A 14892-nucleotide genomic window follows, 5' to 3' on the forward strand; every position below is an offset into this window, starting at 1 on the left:
TACAATCCGGGTGCTCCGGTTTCCTCCCACAGTCCAAAGACGTGCGGGTTAGGTTGATTGGCCATGCGAAAATTACCCCTTAGTGTCCTGAGATGCGTAGGTTAGAGGGATTAGCGGGTAAATGTGTAGGGATATGGGGGTAGGGCCTGGGTGGGATTGAGGTCGGTGCAGACTCGATGGGCTGAATGGCCTGTTTCTGCACTGTAGGGTTTCTATGATTCTATGAATCCTACTCAGCCATCCTAAAAACAGCAGAGCAGCAAAGAAACGTGCATTCAGAACTCTCACTGAAGATCTAATCGGGGATCGAGTGGTTTGTGGAATATACAGCGATTTAGTCCACAAGTAGCTGCTGTGAGAAAAAGAGTTAACGCTACAACCAGCCATCGATATCTGTATGTTAATCGAACAATCTGAGAAATGAAGCAGAGATTTTTGGCAGGAAAACGAGGTATTTGAAGTACGGAGTGCCCTGCTCCAACTGAAGCAGCCAGCATGCACCAAACACAACAGATTGTTTTGCAAAAAAGATGCAACAGTTGCAAGAACTGGAACCATTTAATGCTGCAGATCAACACCACAGCAATCTTCCTCTGCCATCAGTGACATGGCAGCAATCTGATCCTCCAGGGGTAGGAGCATTAGTTAAGTGAATGAAGTGGAGTTCAACCAAAGCAATGAAGCTCCAGAACCCCCTCAACAATCTAATGAGGTAACATGATGCACATCTTGATGCGCGTTATCACACACGAGGCTTGAGATGCTCAGGAAATAAAGGCTTTTATTTGCTGTAACAACGAAGCTACTAATTATATACACGATCCCAGACTGAGGAGTCCCAGACAGAGCAGAGACCTTTATACCTCTCCCAGGAGGCGGAGCCCGACTGGGATGTACCACAATAACTATAATACAAGGTGTAACAGCCCAACCCTAACCCCAACAGCAACAAGTAGAACAACCCATCCCTAACCCCAACAGCAACATATATACATACTTGTAGTACTGGCCAGACCCTGGCTCAGTACTATCTAGTGGGAACCAACGATGGTTCACCACATTCACCCCTCCTTTGAAGACAAAGGCCGCGGGGTACAAAAAAACAGAATAATTTGTCATCAGTCTATAAGTTCAGACGGTCTGGGGGACTGCACCGTCGTTGTGACCTCCTCAATACCGGCGATGACACCGGAGTAGGCACTCGCGGTGGCGTTCTCCCCAAGGCGATGTCCAACTGTTCCTCCACAGTCTCACGGGCCGGTTGACCCTGAGGTGATGGTAATCCATGGAGTTCCGACACGCCCTGAAGTGGCGACCATCCTCTGGACTCAGGCAAGCTGTACACGGGAGTAAAAGGGTTAAGTAATGGTCCCGATGCTGCCCGCGCCGTGTCCGGAGGGGAAACAAGAGTTATGGGGTTTGTAACAGGGGGTATGGGAGCGACAGGGGTTTCCAAGCCCCCTGCTGGCGCCAGGTCTCGAATCGAGACCGTGTCCTCTCGCCCGTCAGGGTATGCCACATAGGCATACTGAGGGTTGGCGTGGAGGAGATGGACCTGTTCGACCAACGGGTCGGACTTGCGGGCCCTTACATGTCACCGCAGGAGGACAGGTCCTGAGTACGTCAACCAAGACGGTAATGAGGTCCCAGAGGAAGACTTCCGAGGGAATGAAAACAGCCTCTCATGGGGAGTAGCGTTGGTTGCCGTACACAGGAGTGAGCGTATGGAATGGAGCGCATCAGGGAGCACCTCTTGCCAACGGGAGACTGGAAGGCTTTTTGACTTCAACGCCAGTAAGACAGCCTTCCAGACTGTAGCATTCTCACGTTCCACCTGTCTGTTACCCCTAGGGTTGTAGCTTGTGGTTCTACTAGAGGCAATCCCGTATGAGAGCAGGTATTGCCTCAAGTCATCGCTCATGAACGACGAGCCCCTGTCGCTGTGAATGTAGCTGGGGTACCCAAACAGGGTAAAAAGATCACGGAATGCCTTGATAACCGTGGCAGCAGATGTATCAGAGCAGGGAATAACAAAAGGGAATCTCGAGTACTCGTCAATGATGTTGAGGAAGTACACATTCCGATCTGTTGAGGGAAGGGCGCCCTTAAAATCGACACTCAGTCTTTCGAAGGGACGAGTGGCCTTGACTAATTGTGCCCGGTCAGGTCGGTAAAAGTGCGGTTTGCATTCCGCGCATACCCGACAGCTTCTTGTTATGGACCTGACATCCTCCACCGAGTAGGGCAGATTGCGGGCTTTTGTAAAGTGGTAGAGCCGAGTGACCCCAGTATGGCATAGGTCATTATGGAGAGCCTGCAAACGGTCCTCCTGTATAGTGGCGCATGTTCCACACGAGAGGGCATCCGAGGGCTCATTGAGTTTCCCTGGACGATACATGATGTCATAGTTATAGGTGGAGAGTTCAATTCTCCACCGCAAGGTCTTGTCGTTCTTGATCTTGCCCCTCAGCGTGTTATTAAACATGAACGCCATGGACCGCTGGTCCGTGATCAGGGTGAACCGTTTTCCTGCCAAGTAATGGCGCCAGTGCCTGACGGCCTCCACAATGGCCTGGGCCTCCTTTTCCACCGCTGAATGCCGAATTTCGGGGCCTTGGAGGGTGCGGGAAAAAAAGGCGACGGGCCTGCCCGCCTGGTTAAGTGTGGCGGCCAGGGCGAAATCAGATGCATCGCTCTCCACCTGAAAGGGGATGGACTCATCAACAGCGTGCATCGTAGCTTTCGCGATGTCGGCTTTTAGTTTATCAAAGGCCAAACGGGCCTCTGGTGTTAGGGGAAAAGAAGTGGACTTGATGAGCGGACGGGCTTTGTCCGCGTAATTGGGAACCCACTGTGCATAATAAGAGAAGAAGCCTAAGCATCTTCTCAGTGCTTTTGCACTAGTGGGCAGGGGAAGTTCAAAGAGGGGACGCATACGGTCTGGATCAGGGCCAATTACCCCGTTTTCCACCACGTATCCGAGGATGGGTAAACGGCGCGTACGAAACACACACTTCTCCCTGTTGTAGGTCAGGTTCAGGCGAGATGCAGTGCGTAGGAAATTCAGGAGATTTGTGTTGTGGTCCTGCTGGTCATGGCCGCAGATGGTGACGTTATCCAGGTACGGGAAGGTAGCCCGCAGCCCGTTCTGGTCCACCATTCGGTCCATAGCACGCTGGAAGACCGAGACCCCATTGGTGACACCAAAGGGAACCCTGAGAAAGTGATACAAGCGACCATCCGCCTCAAAAGCCGTGTATTGTCGGTCCTCTGGGCGAATGGGGAGTTGGTGGTAGGCAGACTTGAGGTCTATGGTGGAGAACACCCGGTACTGCGCAATCTGATTGACCATATCAGATATGCGCGGGAGGGGATACGCATCCAGCTGCGTGTATCTATTAATGGTCTGACTATAGTCAATGACCATCCGGGGTTTGTTCCCACTCTTGACCACCACGACCTGCGCTCTCCACGGACTAGCGCTAGGTTTTATGATCCTTTCCTTGAGGAGCCGCTGAACTTCAGATCGAATGAAGATCCGATCCTCAGCGCTGTAACGTCTACTCTTAGTCGCAATTGGCTTGCAGCCCAGCACAAAATTCTGGAACAGGGAGGGTGTGGTAATCTTCAGCGTCGAGAGGCTACAGGCGGGGCGCGTTGGGCAATTTGGAGGCTGCTGTTCTCCCACTGAAAGCGAAGGGAGTGGCCCACCGTACTGTAGGGTTACACTCCTCAAGTGGACCATGAAGTTTAGTCCGAGAAGTATTGGCGCGCAAAGGTATGGCAACACCAGGAGCTTGAAACGCCCGTAAACTGTGCCTTGCACCATTAAAGTTACCACGCAACTCCCTAGCACGGTGACAGACCGGGACCTTGATGCCATAGAAATTGTCTGTTTGACAGGTTGAATCCGGAGTCCACACCGCTTCACAGCGTCTGGGTGGATAAAACTCTCAGTGCTCCCGCTGTCAAACAGACAATAAATCAAGTGGTTGTTTACCTGAATGTCCATCATAGACTTGTCAAGTCTATGAGGCTTGGCCTGGTCCAGGATGAGCAACGCCACCGTTAGTTCATGAGCGCCACTGCAGGCGGCTGAGATTGACGAGGATGACCCCTGCTGGTCGTTTGCGGTCGGTGCCGACCAACATGGCCGCTCCCATAGGTCGCATGTGGGTGATGGCGCCAATCTCAGCGACCCCTGGTGGTCACACCTCTCCAACTCCGTCGACCGTAATGGCGTCGTCCTGGCCTCGCACGTGGACGAAACCCTCGACGATGCCAACGACGAAGAACCGGGCTCTGAGGAATCGCAGGCCGCACTGCTGTTCCGAGAAGCAGATTTAGATTGGCACACTTTCGAATAGTGCCCCTTCTTACCGCAGGCGGAGCACAACACAGCTTTAGCGGGACACCGTTGCCGAGTATGCTTCGCTCCCCCACAGAAGTAACACCGTGGGCCACCCGGAGCTGCTGCCGTCGTCTGGCCCGAGTGTGAGCACGCCATCACGCAGCTTTTCGAACCCGAGGGATGAGGAGGGATCAGCGACTGCTCCTGCCACGTTGTCTCCACGTGCTCTTCAGGATACAATACTAGGCTTTTGGAGGCCGTCTCCAGCATCTCCACTAGTTCTATTGCCTGGGTGAGGTCAAGATTACCTTTCTCCAGTAGTCTGAGTCGGATGTAAGATGATCCGATTCCAGCCACAAACGCATCTCGAGCGAGGTCGTTCATATTCTGCTCTGCCGACACTGCTTTGCAGTTACAGCCCCTGGCTAGCTGTAGGAGCTCGTTCGCGTATTCCTCCGTTGTTTCGCCGGACTGCTGTCGTCGAGTGGCTAAGAGGTAACGAGCGTGCATTTCGTTGGGCGGTTTAATATAACGCTTCTTAAGAAGCTCGAGGGCCTTTGTGTAGTCGGTGGCCGCACGGATCGCGAGGTAGACAGTGTCGCTTACCCTCGCATGAAGGACCCGGAGTCTGTCATCATCTGTGGTGACCGCTGCGGAGGCTGCCAGGTAGTCCTCAAAACATTTCAACCAGTGGTCGAAGGTGTTAGAGGCACCCGCCGCACGTGGATCCAGTGTAAGACGTTCAGGCTTCAGTATCTGCTCCATACTCTCTATATCGTTTTTTCCGACGAGAGTTTATTTACAGCAAATAAAATTGATGCGCGTTATCACACACGAGGCTTGAGATGCTCAGGAAATAAAGGCTTTTATTTGCTGTAACAACGAAGCTACTAATTATATACACGATCCCAGACTGAGGGGTCCCAGACAGAGCAGTGACCTTTATACCTCTCCCAGGAGGCGGAGCCCGACTGGGATGTACCACAATAACTATAATACAAGGTGTAACAGCCCAACCCTAACCCCAACAGCAACAAGTAGAACAACCCATCCCTAACTCCAACAGCAACATATATACATACTTGTAGTACTGGCCAGACCCTGGCTCAGTACTATCTAGTGGGAACCAACGATGGTTCACCACACATCTTTGTCTCATGGTTGACAGAATCAGGACTTTCCAATTCAAACCGAACTCTACAAAATGCAGATTCGGTGTCAATCAAGTTCGTTACATGGGCCATTTACTCACAGGTGATGGTGTGAAGCCTGATCCAGACAAGACAAGGGCTATATGACAGACATGACAGATGGCCATTCCCATGGACAAGCACTCTTTACAGCTTTTTCTTGATATGTTTCTCTAGAAGATGCTTGGTTGAGCAAATCACCCATTTGACCCAACCCTTTGACTGTGGAGATAGGGGGTTGTTCGTGATGTGCTCAGAATCCCATGTGCGTGCAGAGTTGTGAAATTCGAGTTCGTGAGCCCTGTCTGTCAGGGGTCTTGGTGCGGTGCCTTGTATGGCGAGGTGGGCGGCACGGTGGCACAATGGTTAGCACTCACAGTGCCAGAAACCCAGGTCTAGGGTGAGAAAAGGCAAATTACATTTACAAAGAGCAAAGAACAAAGAACAATACAGCACAGGAACGGGCCCTTCGGCCCTCCAAGCCTGCGCCGCTCATGTGCCCACTAGACCATTCTTTTGTATCCCTCTATTCCCAGTTTGTTCATGTGGTTATCTAGATAAGTCTTAAATGATCCCAGCGTGTCCGCCTCAATCACCTTGCTTGGCAGTGCATTCCAGGCCCCCACCACCCTCTGTGTAAAATACGTCCCCCTGACATCTGTGTTGAACCTTGCCCCCCTCACCTTGAACCCGTGACCCTTTGTGTTCGTCACCTCCGACCTGGGAAAAAGCTTCCCACTGTTCACCCTATCTATGCCCTTCATAATTTTATACACCTCTATTAGGTCGCCCCTCATCCTCCGTCTTTCCAGGGAGAACAACCCCAGTTTACCCAATCTCTCCTCATAGCTAAGACCCTCCATACCAGGCAACATCCTGGTAAACCTTCTCTGTACTCTCTCCAAAGCCTCCACGTCCTTCTGGTAGTGTGGCGACCAGAACTGGATGCAGTATTCCAAATGTGGCCTAACCATCGTTCTATACACCCGCAACATCATATGCCAACTTTTATATTCTATGCCCTGTCCAATAAAGGCAAGCACGCCATATGCCTTCTTCACCACCCTCTCCACCTGTGCTGCCACCTTTAAGGATCTGTGGACTTGTACACCCAGGTCCCTCTGTGTGTCTATACTCCTGATGGTTCTGCCATTTATTGTATAGCTCCCCCTTACATTAGATCTACCGAAATGCATCACTTCGCATTTATCTGGATTAAATTCCATCTGCCATTTCTCCGCCCAGTGTTCCAGCCTATCTATATCCTGCTGTATTCTCTGACAATGTTCATCACTATCCGCAACTCCAGCAATCTTCGTGTCGTCCGCAAACTTACTGATCACACCAGTTACATCTTCCTCCAAATCATTTATATATATCACAAACAGCAGAGGTCCCAGTACAGAGCCCTGCGGAACACCACTAGTCACAGACCTCCAACCGGAAAAAGACCCCTCCACTGCTACTCTCTGTCTTCTAAGCCAGTTCTCCACCCATCTAGCTAGCTCATCTTTTATCCTGTGAGATTTAACCTTTTGCACCAGCCTGCCATGAGGGACCTTGTCAAACGCTTTACTAAAATCCATATAGATGACATCCACGGCCCTTCCCTCGTCAATCGTTTTTGTCACCTCCTCAAAAAACTCAACCAAATTTGTGAGGCATGACCTCCCTCGTACAAACCCATGCTGTCTATCGCTAATGAGATTATTCAGTTCTAAGTGCGCATATATCCTATCTCTAAGAATCTTCTCCAACAACTTCCCTACCACGGACGTCAAGCTCACCGGCCTATAATTACCTGGGTTATCCTTGCTACCCTTCTTAAATAATGGGACCACATTTGCTATCCTCTAATCCTCTGGGACCTCACCTATGTCCAGTGAAGAGACAAAGATTTCTGTTAGAGGCCCAGCAATTGCATCTCTCGCCTCCCTGAGGAGTCTAGGATAGATGCCATCCGGCCCTGGGGATTTGTCTGTCTTAATGGTTCCTAAAAAACCTAACACTTCCTCCCTTGTAATTGAGATTTTTTCTAACGGGTCAACACATCTCTCTGAGACAATACCAGTCAACATGTCCCTCTCCTTTGTGAATACTGATGCAAAGTATTTGTTTAGGATCTCACCTACTTCCTTGGGTTCTAAGCATAATTCCCCTCCTTTGTCCCTGAGAGGTCCTTTCCCTAACAACCCTCTTGTTCCTAACGTATGTATAAAATGCCTGAGGATTCTCCTTAATCCTGTCTGCCAAGGACATTTCGTGACCCCTTTTTGCCCTTCTAACTCCCTGTTTGAGTTCTTTTCTACTTTCTCTGTATTCCTCCAGTGCTCCATCTGTTTTTAGCTGCCTGGACCTCATGTACGCCTCTTTTTTCTTTTTGATTAGACCCACAATTTCACTGGTTATCCACGGCACTCGAATCCTACCTTTCCTATCCTTCTTCCTTACAGGCACAAGCCTGTCCTGCAGTCCTATCAACTGCTCCTTAAAAGACTCCCACATGCCAAATGTGGATTTACCCTCGAACAGCCTCTCCCAATCAACAGCCACCAAATCCTGCCTAATCCGGCTGTAGTTAGCCTTCCCCCAATTCAGTACCTTACCCATAGGACAACACTCATCTTTTTCCATTACTATCCTAAAGTTTACAGAATTGTGGTCACTATTTGCCACATGTTCCCCTACTGCAACTTTGATGACCTGACCGGGCTCATTCCCCAGTACTAGGTCCTCTCTAGTTAGACTGTCAACGTATTGTTCTAAAGAACCTTCCTGTACGCATTTTATAAATTCTTCCCCATCCAGGCCCCCAGCCCTAAGCGATTTCCAGTCTATGTGAGGGAAATTAAAGTCTCCCACTACAACAACCCACTACTGCAATTTCTAAGTTTATCCCAGGTTATAGTGAGGTCCCTGGACCTCTTCATCAACTTCTCCACCAGAAGAAAGGTGCTGGCAAGAGCACCACACAGCAGTCTTCAACAGACTGAAATAAGCATTCGCAGCCCCACTGGTGCCACGATATTTTGACATTCAAGCATCCATACCTTTAACAGCAGATGCCTCCCAGCATGGACTTGGTGCAGATTGCATTCAGATTGGCAGGCCAATAGCCTTAGCATTAAGGGCCCTCACTGGCACTATGACTCATTACACACAAATTGAAAGGTAACTTCTTGCTTTAGTCTTCACTGTCAGAAATTCCATGACTTCATATATAGTCATCCCACAACTGTTGAAACAGATCACCAGCCACTACCTACCTTAAAGACTCTCCACATTGCACCTGCCCAGCTGAAATGCACGATGTTAAACTTGCAACACTATAACCGCAGTGTCATTTACAAACCTGGGAAGGTGGCTGATGCCCTCTCCAGAGCCTTCTTATCCATTACAGACCAGGCAAATCGTGAGGAAGACATAGACATCATGACAATCAAGGTGCTGTCCTCTTGCCAAATTCAAGAACTCAAGCGGCTTTACAGGCATGGCGTCATAATGAGGGGCTAGCCAGAATCATCAAGGGAACTTTCCCACAAGCTCTGCACATTCCCCACCATCAGAGATGAGATGACTGTATAGGATGGACTAATACTGTGTGGCCAGTGATTTGTCATCCCTACTGCACTCCAGAGGTACCACACAACAACTGCACCCAGGGCACCTGGTTTGGAAGCAACCAGATACAGCGTGAAGAAATCAATGTACTGGCCTGCCATGCACGCAGGCATGGAAGGGGAAATCTCCAGATGTACCCAAGCCTCATCAAGCAAAGGAACCACTGCATCTACACAAGGTCCCGGACTTCCCATGGGCATTGACAGCATCTTCGAGTGGAATGCTGAACAACATTTAATCTTAGCTGAATCATATTCTGAGTGGTTTGAGCTTAACTATCTGCTAAACATGACAAGTAAAACTGTAACCAAGAAACTTAAGAGACACTTAGAATCCCTACAGTGCAGAAAGAGGCCATTTGGCCCATCGAGTCTGCACTGACTCTCCAAATGAGCATCCCACCCAAGCCCTCCCTCAACCCTATCCCCGTAACCGCACACGTTCCCCATGGCTACCTAACCGACACATCTCGGGACACTAAGGGACAATTTAGCACAGCCAATCCATCTAACCTGCACATCTTTGGACTGTGGGAGGAAACCGGAGCACCCGGAGGAAACCCACGCAGACATGGGGAGAAAGTACAAACTCCACACAGACAGTGACCCAAGTCAGGAATTGAACCTGGGTCCCTGGCGCTGTGAGGCAGCAGTGCTAACCACTGTGCTACCCTGTGCCCCTTTTACTCTCTGTAACCTAGCATTGCAAATACTCCAATGTCCTTCCGGAATCCTCCACCTGCTCTCTCCTCTCCAGCCTGTCTTTACTTAATTCTGACACAAGCTGATCCAGCAGAGTTTCCCTATCATTTACCCTGTTCTCCCAATTCTCTTTTCCCTCCTGTTCTTGCTTAGGTTTCTGAGTGAGAACTTGAATTTGTCTTGACATCCAGAGTATCCAAACTGCTTTTTCCTTTGATCTATTGTTCGAGCTGCTAGCTTCTGCTTCGAGCAATGAGCGCTCACCAGCCCCTGTATTCACGATGCAGAAAAGTTCAATATTTCGGGGGGGACATGGTGGCACAGTGATAATGTCATGGGACTGCTAATCCTGAGGGTTATTCTTGGGGGGCTTTGGGTTCAAATCCCATTATCACAACGGCAAGGTAGCACAGTGGTTAGCACTGCTCCTCACAATGATAGGGATGTGGATTCAATTCCGGCTCGGGTGACTGTGCGAAGTCTGCACATTCCCCCCGTGTCTGCATGGGTTTCCTCCCACAGTCCAAAGACATGCAGGTTAGGTTGATTGGCCCTAGTGTCAGGGGATTAGCAGGGTAAATATGTGGGGTTGCGGGAGTGGGGCCTGGGTGGGACTGTAGTCGGCGCAGACTTGATGGGCCGAATGGCCTCCTTCTGCACTGTCGGGACTCTATGATCCTACTCGGATATTCTATCCCCCAGTGAGTGGTTCTTGCCCCTGACCCCATCCGTAACGTGTCCTTAACCTGCAAGTCCAGCTGTGACCAGCAGATCTGTTAAAGCTGTACACTCCCGTTTCCTTTTACTGTCAGTTCCTGTCTTTAGGATTTTAGAAAGGACAAACTGACACAGACACAGGCTTTTAGGCCCAAACCACAAACACCTTTATTAACAGAAAACAACACTCTCTGGGTGCTCTGGTTTAACCTCCGGGTGCTCCAGTTTCCTCCCACAGTCTGAAAGATGTGCTGGTTTGGTGCATTGGCCATGCTAAATTCTCCCTCAGTGTACCCAAACATGCACCGGAGTGTGGCGACTAGGGGATTTTCACAGTAATTTCATTGCAGTATTAATGTAAGCCTACTGGTGACACTAACAAATAAACTTCAAACTTTAAACACTGCTGATGCCCTAATACAAGAGTTCTAACTTAGTGTAATGATACGACAAAATACTCAAAAACTACAACTTATTAATAAAAGCCTCCACTTAAAGTCTGCAGGCAAAACCCCACATTTCTGCCCAAACCTTAACTGGTTCAACTCACACCCCCCTTGGCGCGGTTGCACAGTGGTTAGCAATTCAATTCTGGCCTCGGCTCACTGTCTGTGTGGAGTTTGCACATTCTCCCCATGTCTGCATGGGTTTCCTCCCATAGTCCACCGATGTGCGGGTTAGGTGGATTGGCCATGGTAAATTGACCCTAGTGTCAGGGGATTAGCAGGGTAAATATGTGGGGTTACGGGAATAGGGCCTGGATGGAATTGTGGTAGGTGCAGACTTGATGGGCCGAATGGCCTCATTCTGCAGTGTAGGGATTCTACGATTTAGTTGCTGCCCTTAAACACTCCTTAATCCTCAGCCCCAATGTCCCTTGGATCTGGCTGATACTTACAACTCCCCGCGTGGCTGGTCATTCCTTTGTGAGCTGTAGGTCCATGGATCATGTTGACCCTTCCTGACTCTCCTTGATGACTGCAGCGCCAGACCCTACTGTCTTAGGTCATAGAATCCTTACAGTGCAGAAGGAGGCCATTCGGCCCATTGAGTCTGCACCAGCCACAATCCCCATAACACCAAGCATTTACCCTACCTGTCCCCTGACACTAAGGGGCAATTTTTAGCATGGCCAATCAACCTAACCCGCATATCTTTGGACTGTGGGAGGAAACTGGAGCACCCGGAGGAAACCCACGCAGACACGGGGAGAACGTGCAAACTCCACACAGGCAGTGACGCAAGCCAGGAATCGAACCCGGGTCTCTGGTGCTGTGAGGCAGCAGTGCCAACCACTGTGGCACCGTGCCGCCCAAAAAACAAGACCAGGTAAGGACAGCAGATTTCCTTCCTGATGGGTTTTTCTGACAATCGTTTCATGGTAGATTCTTAATTTCAGATTTTTTTTTGATTGAATTCAAATTCAAATTCAAAGTCCACCATTTGCCGTGGGGGGATTCGAACCCAAGTCTCCAGAACATAGCCTAGTGATAATACCACTCGGTCATCGCCTCCCCCCTCTTGGCCTTTTTATTAGAAAACTTTTATCAAAAATATCAAAGCGTGTTTCCAGGAGATATCCTGTTTGGATGGCACCTTTTGAATCTCTTTAGCCTGGTTCCTGTCTTGGTCTAGACAGACTCATTCATCACAATGTTGTTTCCATGACTGAGACAATGGACCCCACCCAGGTCTGATGCCTCTGGCTCCCAGGTTGAGATGTATGTGATGAAGTCCATTCCTCCTTCGCTGTTGTCAGTGGTTGTACAATGACTGTTGTCTGGGGGCATCAGCTCTGATTATCTCTCAGTTTCTTCAGTTGGATCGTCTGATATTCACTGTTTTGTATCTTTGAGATGATAGGGTCCCAGTGTCTTGTTTCAGGATCAACATGTTTTGAAGATTAACCCCTAACAGTACAGGCTGCCTCTGTGTGTTGATGTTCGGCCTGCCTGTTTGTATGTCCATGAATCTTTCGGTGTTCTATATTTATTAAAAAGTCCAGTTGGAAGGGATCCCAATGCTACATCATCTTTACCCACATTATACTCTATCTCATCCAGTTCCTTCCATCCATGTCATTGATATATTTTGCAATGAGTTAAGGCCCCAGCACTGATCCCTGTGACATTACACTGTCATGATGTGGAGATGCTGGCGTTGGACTGGGGTAAACACAGTAAGAAGTTTAACAACACCAGGTTAAAGTCCAACAGGTTTATTTGGTAGCCTGTTGGACCTGTTGGACTTTAACCTGGTGTTGTTAAACTTCTTACTGACATTACATTGTGACATTAACCTGTGCCTAATGCTCTTTCCACTCACATTGTCTGTATCTTTAAGACTTGATTAGCTGTAAAGATTTGCATTCTAATCAGTATTCTGTAACTTGAGTTTGTGTCTCTGTATGCCTTGTTTATGAGCAGATATCCACTCCATCTGACGAAGGAGCAGCACTCCGAAAGCTAATGGCATTTGCTACCAAATAAACCTGTTGGACTATAACCTGGTGTTGTTAAAACTCTTACTGTGTTTATCCCCGTCCAACGCCGGCATCTCCACATCCTGACATTACACTGATTACAGCTTGAAAACGACCCATTAGAATCAAAGAATCATAGAATCCCTACAGTACAGAAGGAGGCCATTCGGCCCATTGGGTCTGCACCGACCACAATCCCACCGAGGCCCTATTCCTGTAACCCCACACATTTACCCTGCTAATCCTTCTGAAACTAGGGTGAACTTAGCATAACCAATCACCCTAACCCACATATCTCTGGACTCTGGGAGGAAACTAGAGCACCCGGAGGAAACCCATGCAGAGACGGGGAGAATGTGGAAACTCCACGCAGACAGTGACCTGAGGCTGGAATTGAACTGGGTCCCTGGCGCTGTGAGGCAGCAATGCTAACCACTGTGCTACCGTGCCACCCTATGCCCCATTTATCCCTGCTCTCAGCTTCCTGTTAACTGCCCAACCCTCTATCCCGCCTGAGCACTCCCTCAGTGCCGCACTGAAGTGTTAACTGAGATTAATGCCTTCAATCTCGGAAGTGAGGCTTAAGCAACTTGCTGACAAGACCATACCCACTGAATCGTGGATAGCACCTAAGAGGTGCAACACTGATAACTAGGCTCCCTGCTCTCCCGAGGTTTGGGAGAGGTCATTGGACCAGTGGAAGATCGAACGTTCTGTTAAATCCTAGGGTCAATAATATTTAGGAGGTATCTTCCCTGAGATTTACGTATAGTATTAAGCAGCATCAGTGAGGTACACTCAGTGCCATTCTTTGTATCATTGGCTGGTTGCCAGGGTCCTTTTCCCATGTGGGTGCCGCCATTTTGTGTTGCTTATTGGATAGCTCAGTTTTGTGGTTGCATTAAAGCTCGATGTTTCCCATCACATTTTCCACTGTTAATATTATGTGCCAAATTGAAGGTAAACAGAGTAAAGTTTTTTTTATTAGCGTCACAAGTTGGCTTACATTAACACTGCAATGAAGTTACTATGAAAATCTCCTAGTCGCCACACTCTGGCGCCTATTCGGGTCCACTGCGAGAGAATTTAGCATGGCCAATGCACCTAGCCAACACGTCTTTCGGACTGTGGGAGGAAACCGGAGCACCCGGAGGAAACCCATGCAGACACAGGGAGAATGTGTAGACTCTGCACAGACAGTGACCTGAGCCGGGAATTGAACCTGGGTGCCTGGCGCTGTGAAGTAACAGTGCTAACCACTGTGCTAACCCAGTTCAACAGCTCAGAGCCTGGAGTGGAGCTGAGGTTGTGATAAAGTAAATCTAAAACCAATATTCAAACCCCCCCCAACCCAACTCCCCCAACCATCCAAGAAACCCAAGCTCCCCCTGACCAACCCTCGAACTGAATCCCCCCACCCCGTCTCAGCCTCTGATGATTGCCTTTACACTAGCTCAACAAGCTAACCACTACTTGCGGGCAGGTAGCATTTTCAACCCCAATCCGGCCAACCCCAAAATTGGTGAGAGGCACAACGGTTCCTGTGAACCAGCACGGGGCCGGAGGCATTAAATTATGTACCCACCGACCTCTGCTCCCAGTTCCAATGGGCAAAAAAAGCCTTGTCAGAACTTGCACTCAATCTCTCATCAGAACTAGAAGATGTCAGGAGCTGACATTAAGTCAATGCAGAGTCAGGGAGATAAAGGGACAGGAACAGGGGACACACTCTCAGGATACGGGGCAGACTATTTAGGACCGAGAGGAGGAAAGATTTCTTCACTCAGAAGGTGAACCTGTGGAATTCTCTGCCACAGAAAGCTGTGGAGG

Source organism: Mustelus asterias, chromosome 8, assembly GCF_964213995.1.
Source record: "Mustelus asterias chromosome 8, sMusAst1.hap1.1, whole genome shotgun sequence".
Classification (NCBI taxonomy): Eukaryota; Metazoa; Chordata; class Chondrichthyes; order Carcharhiniformes; family Triakidae; genus Mustelus; species Mustelus asterias.